Source organism: Meleagris gallopavo, chromosome 3 (assembly GCF_000146605.3).
Source record: "Meleagris gallopavo isolate NT-WF06-2002-E0010 breed Aviagen turkey brand Nicholas breeding stock chromosome 3, Turkey_5.1, whole genome shotgun sequence".
Classification (NCBI taxonomy): Eukaryota; Metazoa; Chordata; class Aves; order Galliformes; family Phasianidae; genus Meleagris; species Meleagris gallopavo.
The window spans coordinates 49,224,865-49,232,339 of record NC_015013.2 but is presented as its reverse complement, the minus strand read 5'-3'; positions in this window follow the sequence as shown (position 1 = coordinate 49,232,339).

The following is a 7,475-nucleotide window of genomic DNA, read 5'->3' as shown; positions in this document are numbered from 1 at the left end:
CACTGGGCATTTCTGCTTGAGCTGTTCTGAATCATTATTGGTATTAATTATTATAATTATTACTATTATTGAAATGAGGCATTATTTCCCTCCAGTGTTTTTTTGCAAAAAAATAATGATCTGTTTGATTTCTGTGCGCCCTTCTTCAGAAAGTGCTGCAAATGGCATTCTAGGAGTGCCTTGGAATACGGGAAAAGAGGGATTGCTTGGACTATTGTCATAATGAAATAGTAGGTGTGAATTTCTAGTTTTTATTAATAGCTTTCATTTCACTTGCATTTCACTTGGCTCCTAAGGACAAGAATAAACAACTTCCTCATTTTTGTTGGAAATCGTCTCATCTGTGTAAAGGTGAATGGTTTGGAGAAATCAGATTTATCAGCTTCTAATTTAGATGCAGAATAACAAAGAAATTTTTTTTCTCCCTCCCAGTTTTGGGCACTTCAGTTACTGTGAGGAGCAAGTAACAGTTTTAAAGCCCCTCACTACAAGGACGTTCATTTTTTCCATGTTTAGATTTCATGTTACTTTTGACAAACACTCAGGCTCTTCAGTCAGCTCCTGGAAATTCTGTCAAGGCACGATTAAATGTTCAGAACAAAAAGCAAGATTTTTTTGTAAGAATCACCTTCTGCCTGTACTTGGCACTGGTGAGACTGTACCTTGAGTATACTATGCTCAGTTTCGGGCCCCTCACTACAAGATAGACATCAAAGCTCCAGAGTGTATCCAGAGAAGGGCAACAAAGCTGTGAAGGGTCTGGAGCACAAGTCCTGTGGGGAGCAGTTGAGGGGGCTGGGATTGTTCTGTCTGCAGAAGAGGAGGCGCAGGGGAGACCTTACCGCTCTCTACAACTCTCTGAAAGAAGGCTGTGGTAAGATAGGTGTTGGCCTCTTCTCCTGGGTAACAGCGATAAAACAAGAGGGAATGGCCTCAAGTTGTGAAGGGAGGTTCAGGTTGGATATTAAGAAAAAAGCATTCTCCTCAGAAAGAGCAGTGAGGCACTGGCACAGGCTGCTCAGGGAGGTGGTGGAGTCACCATCCCTGCAGGTGCTCAAGAACTGTGTGGATGTGGCACTGAGGGATGTAGTTAATGAGCATAGTGGGGATGGGCTGATGGTTGGACTAGATGGTCTTAGAGGTCTTGTCCAACCTTAATGATTCTATGATAATGGTTAATATAGACAACAGATCTTGTATAATTAATATAACATATTAAAATATATATATGTATGTAGTGATTAAAATACTCACATTGTTTTCAGGGTCATTTTTGGTCTTCCAGTTGCTGGCACATCAGCTATGACCACCTGCAAAGTGCTCATGCACATGGCCTGTGCCTTTTATTCTCTCCCACTCGGTCTCTCGCAGCTGACTTTGCTTGGCTTCTAGGTTACATTAAGGCTTTGGGCTTTGCTGCAGTGGGGAGAAGTCTCAGCACAGAGTGGAGCTTAGCAAGGGAGGGCTGTGAATAGAGTCAGCCAGAAGCACTGACAGTGAGTCAGAGTGGGCAGTGAGGGAGAGGAGTGACAAAGTACTAGTGAAATCCAGGATTAAAAAGGTACCATTGGAAAAAAAAGAGCTGAATATGAGATTCTCTGAAATACTCTATGACTTAAAATCAGAACCAATAAAAACTGAAATAAAAAAGTTTTTACTTTCTCTTTTTCATATAAAACTCGCTCTTTGCTTTTCAGACACGGATCAAGTACTGGGTGTTTCCTTTCCTTCTGTTCTTTAAAAGCCACATTTAATCCATGGTTGTTTTATAGAGAAAACTGTAAGCTAGGGGGGTTTATAAAAAGATCTATGGAATGAAAGGTTTAGTCTTCTGACAGGGAGCTAACAGGAGCACTCCATACACTCAGCCATCGCAGCCTTTCTCCCACAGTAATTTTTCCTGACCTCGTCTCCAATTTTATGCTCATTACTCAGGCAATCGGCCAATTGTTTTCACTGGCAGCTTTGCTTGAGTATGAAATTCAAGAGGAAGCTTTGAAACTGCAAAGACGTTGTAGAAATCTATAACTGCTGACTTGATTCAAAGTGAAAGCCTGAGCAGCGACACCGCAGTGTGTCTGAAAGCCCGAGACAGCGAAGACCTCTGTAGTCAGAGGAGTGCATGGCTGAGCATCCTCAGGTCTGATCCAGGCATCCTACCTAAAATGCTAAGGGAAGCCTGTGACATTAAGAGCTACATGTTAAACGAATCTGCAGCATTAACAGAGGCAGTGCGCAGGTGAAATCTGCAATAAATGAGTACCTTTGCATTTCTGAATGTAAAACAATGTGTTGGGGCATAAGTGATTTGCATCAGCTGGGATGTGTCTGGCATAGAAAATTAATGCAGTGAAGGATTTTTCTCTGGAGTTCAAGAAATCATCAGAGTGAAAAAGGACAGGGCTGGGACTTCTCCAGAGCTGCTATCCTTGGGTGAACAACCTACAACAACCTTTGAAGACTAACCAGTTTTGAAGGTTTTAAAGGAGCAGCTGTTAACAGCGATACATCTCACTCCCCCAGCTGACACTTCTCTTAGCTCCTTTGGAGAAAAAACTACCAAAAAAAGAAGCTGGAGGGAGAGAGCTGGAGTAGCAGCAGGAAGCCCAGAAGAGACCACAGAACATCCTCCAGATGGCACAGGCTGGGGGAAAAGTGCTACGTCAGGGGAAAAGCTGGAGGGAGGGAAGGGAAATTCAAAGAACATTTAGAGGACACTGAAGTATGAGAAGGAGAAGAGGAATCAAGCGCAACCACTATTTTCTTTTTTTTATTATTTTTTTGGCTAAATCAAAGATCTCATCACTGAGATGGTTATGCATGAAACTGTGAAATGTATCCCTGCTATCTGGCTGTATGGGGAATTTAAATGTTTCTGGAAACCATCTCAGTGTCTTCACACGCTGAACCAGGACTAATGAAAAGCATGGACAGGTGTGGCATGAGGGTGTGAGCTCTTCATATTTGGCATCTTCACAAAGGTGTCTTTGGGCTGAAGACAGCCACAAACACAGGAGTCCCTGTTCCCAGGTAGGGGTCCACTTCTGATTAAACACAGAAGGGTCAATTGGGCTGTGTTGGACTGAATTCTCCAGAAGAAAGAGGAACACTGGAACTTGTTTACTACCTGCTTGTCCCACACACCAAGATGTTTCTCAAAAAGATGAAGAACCAACTGCTGGGTATTTGAAATCATTGTAGAACCTGAGACCTAGTACTCTTCCACTAGTAAATCCTGTATCCTCAAGTGCCCAGGCCCAGCTCCTCCACTGAGGCAGCTTCCCCTTTATCTCCAGTGGCTTTCCATGCAATGCTAACAGCAGCAGCACCAGTGGACCCCAGGACAATAAATGCTTCTGATTTTACCACATTTTTATTGTCTCTGGCAAGGCAATCTCCCTGAACCACCTTCTTCCATCAGGTCCTCTTCCCTAGGGTGGGAAGGGATCTTTCAGAGGCAGCAGCACATGGTGGAAAGCTGCCGTGTAGAACCAGTCACCACTCAGTGCCATGCATTTTACCCAGACAGGATGAGGTATTATTCAAGGACTGACATCTGCAGATGATGATTTAAGAAACAATGCTGTAACAACCTTTAAAAGGGAGATCTTTCTCTCTGTGCCAGGGAGGATGTATGTCTGTATGATACACACCTTCAATTGCCGAGGGTTGTGAGAGGGACCTACTGGGTCCGCCTGCTGTCCAGTCCTTCTGACTTCTTTGGCTCTCCTTTCTTCACGAACTGCACATGGGGAATGATCTGCAGTGCTCACATACGCAGAAAATAGGACTGTGTCAGCTATATATACAGATACCAGCTGCAGGTAGGTACCTACTTCTGAATCTGACATGAATGTGCACATCCTGTATTTTTAACTGTGTGAGAGGGAAAAAAAGGTGACAGGAGTTAGAAGAAAAGGCCACAAATACTGTCTCAGATTTGCTTTTATTCCCTTCTGTGTGTACTGAGCTTATCATCAAGGCAAACAAACCTCCAAGTGCTGCCGGTTGCAGTAGCAGGTTAAGTGATTTGAGGTATATCATCCCACAAAACTCATCAGTTACCAGACAGGACAATGATTTCTTCCTTCATCTTAGGTCTTTTTTGTTACTGTTTTTGTTACTATTCATCACTTAAAGGTACTCCATAACAATATTTTTATAAGCTGCTGGGCAACCAAGCAGCACACAAAAGCCTGCAAGTTGTGTGTTCAAGATGGCCAACAACACTGTCTTGTACAAAACTCTTACTTAAAAGTTTGTGATGTTTGTTTGTTCTTTCTGTCCTTCGTAGACATCAATTTTCTCCCACAAGCTCTTGATTTTATTTTCTGTAAGCTTTGATGTACTTTTGCAAGCTCCTACCACTGCTTCTTAGACCTCCACTTCTTAACTAAAGCCATTTATTGATATACTACGTCTCTCAGCAAAGTAGTGCATCAATAAATTAAAGATTAGTTCAGTGTGTCAGCTCTCCCTGAGCATGCTGGGAACCACTTGCCACTTTGAATGGCTGCAGAGGCCACACAACACCCTCACACAGGGAAGATAATAACTCTGAAAGATTTAAGATTTTTTTCCACAACATCTCCTCCTGCTAAATATTATTTGAAAGTCACCTTTTAAACTAATTTGTAGATTCGACTTACTACTAAGCAAACAGGTGGCAGTAAGTTTACTATAAAGAAAGACATCTAAACCAATTTTTAGCTCTCTCCTATTGCATTTTGCTTTTCTTCCTCTCTGATCTGATTTTATGCAGGTTATTTAAAGTGATAAGCAGTTTTGTCCTGCATTTAAGCACATTATGTTCCCCTTAGGCTCCTGTTATACTTAAGATGATGTTTCACTGCACCTGGTTTTTTGCAATGACGTGAACTGAGGTGCAGTACTACCAAACAGAATGTACATAGTCTTAAGCATCCAGAAAAGTTCTTTTTTCTTTATTATACTTTTTACCTTGGCACTCATTCATTCATAGAATCATAGAATCACAGAGTCTTTAGAGTTGGAAGGGACCTTTAAAGGCCACCTAGTCCAACTCCCCTGCAATGAACAGGGACACCACAGCTAGATCAGGTTGCCCAGGGCCTGATCCAGTCTTGCCTTGAAAGTCTCCAGGGACTCAGGGACATCAACCACTTCTCTGTGCAACCTATTCCAGTGCCTTACCACCCTCACTGCAGAAGACTTTTTCCTTACATCCAATCTAAATCTATATTGTTTACTTATTAGATTTTATGCAGTCAATTTCTAGAATATACTTCAAGCAAGATTTGCAAATGGGAGCCAAAAATTAGTCTTGAAAGCCAATATTTGCATTCCTTTATGTACAAATATTCTGATGGCAGAGCAGATCCTATAAATTTGGACTGAGGAGACGCAGAATACTCTGCACTTTTGCAGACAAAATCTCAGTCTCAGTGCCCTGTTGAAGGCTTGGCTCCAGTCCTTTCATTTTGAAAACATCATCTCAATGCCAGGAACTCAAAGCATGTTCTTCACCATCAGTGTGCATTTTGCCAAGGATGTATCCACTTCCATGGGCTTCCCTCCATGAAAGAGATAGGCATGGCCTGGCAAAATAGAAGCCCTGGTTAGAAGCAAAAATGGTGCCAGTTGGTTCTCGCTCATATTCTGAATCAGTTCCTTTCAGAATATCTTTTTTTTTTTTTTTCTCCTGTTTTCTGCTTAGTCAGGATTTTACTGTGGCTACACTAGGAGGGTATTTGGAAATGGCCGCAAAGGACCAGGATTTAGTTGTGGTAAGTGTTGTCATAAAAGAGTGTCGTGATTGCAAGGGGTCTTCACAAGTTGTTCCTTCTTACCATTCACTATTTGTGCTGAGTGAGAGGTCACTGAAGTCTCTTGCTCAGAACAGGGAAACATCTGAGATGGAAGAATAATGAATGATACATAGCTGACAGGCCTTGTAATGAATATTTTGTTGTGCACAGACGCCCACGTTAACATATGAATGTGGCCATTTGTATGAAGAGCAGTCGTTCTCCAAACCTTCAAGGGGAACAAAATCCTGTTTGCACAAAGGTTCGTGAATAATGAATATAAACAGGGACATGAAGAGAGCACTTAGATACCATGGTGATAGGTATAGAATAATGGTACATACATAGCCAGATGGCTGTATACAGCCAATTGGAATTGAAATGAATGAATGACTGCCGACAAACCCTCCTTGAGTGCCTACCCCAGGCTGTACAAGAGATACACATAAAGTCATCTTATGAAAAAAACTCAAGCTATCTAAATATTTTGTGGCAAAATCCTTAGCAGACATATCTCATGCTGGTTTGGAGCCTTTGGGAGCTGTACAATCTGGTGAAACTTTGCACTGTAACAGTTATTATGATCTTTACTGCCTCTAAAATGCAGGCTGACAGTAGCTGGCGTGCCCACAGGATGGATGTCCGAGCTCAGCTGACGCACAGTTTTCGTGAGACTCAGTCACAGTGACTGAGATTGTGGTACCGATACTCACCCTGTGTGCAGAGCCAGAGCCTTCAGCTTCCCCAGGGCTGAGGAGCAGCAATGAAGAAGAAATGACTGGATTAATTGCTTGCATGGCATTCAGCAATGGGAAGGTTTCCTTCTATTGCTCGCGGGTGAAATAACAGAAGGTGACTTTAAAAGGTGACAGTACTCCTGCAAATGATTTTTCTGTCATCACTGCACAAATACTCAATACTGTCCTACCTGTTCCAGGAGGTAAAGAGTTATTGTGCACTGAACTCTGGTGGTGGGACTAGACAAGTTCATCTCAGTGCCAGCAGGGGAGCTTGCCTTGAAAATTATCTCTGATGTAGGTAATCTTATCTGGTTGAAAATTCCACTTGGAGCTAAATTTCTCAGCTAGAATGAGTGTATTCACGTTAAGAGTGTACTGGAGACTTTGGACTAAGTGTCCAGGGACATGTTCTTGGTGTGCCAAGCATCATTCCAAGGAGTATGTGAAACCCTTACAGGTGACCCCAGCACACGATGTGCTGTACATCCCCTGTGTACACAAGAAAGCTATCTGGGAACTGATAAAATATTGCCTCCCTGAGCACAGCACACATTAGCTATGGTGTTTAGCTGCGATGCTTCCCAAGAAATACTGCAAAGACATTCCATTGGCCTGTGTTTCAGCAAAGCTGAAGTGCAGGAAAAATGAAAAGTAACAGCCACAAGAAATGCTGACTTATTTACCACTGATTGCTAATCCTTGGTTATAAAATTGGGATACAGGCACTCATAGGAAAGGCTTTAGACATTTATCCAAATGAATGCTCCTGCTGGCTAGTTCAGTGTGAGGTAGTTTATGTTATGGTAGCCAGTTATAGTACCAGTTACCAATATAGAGGTCATTGGTGAGCTTCTATTAAAGTGAAGAGTAAAATGTAAAATGTCAAACAACCATCTCTGACTGACACTTGGGAAACTGCGTTGCTGATGATTAGTATCCCATTAACAAT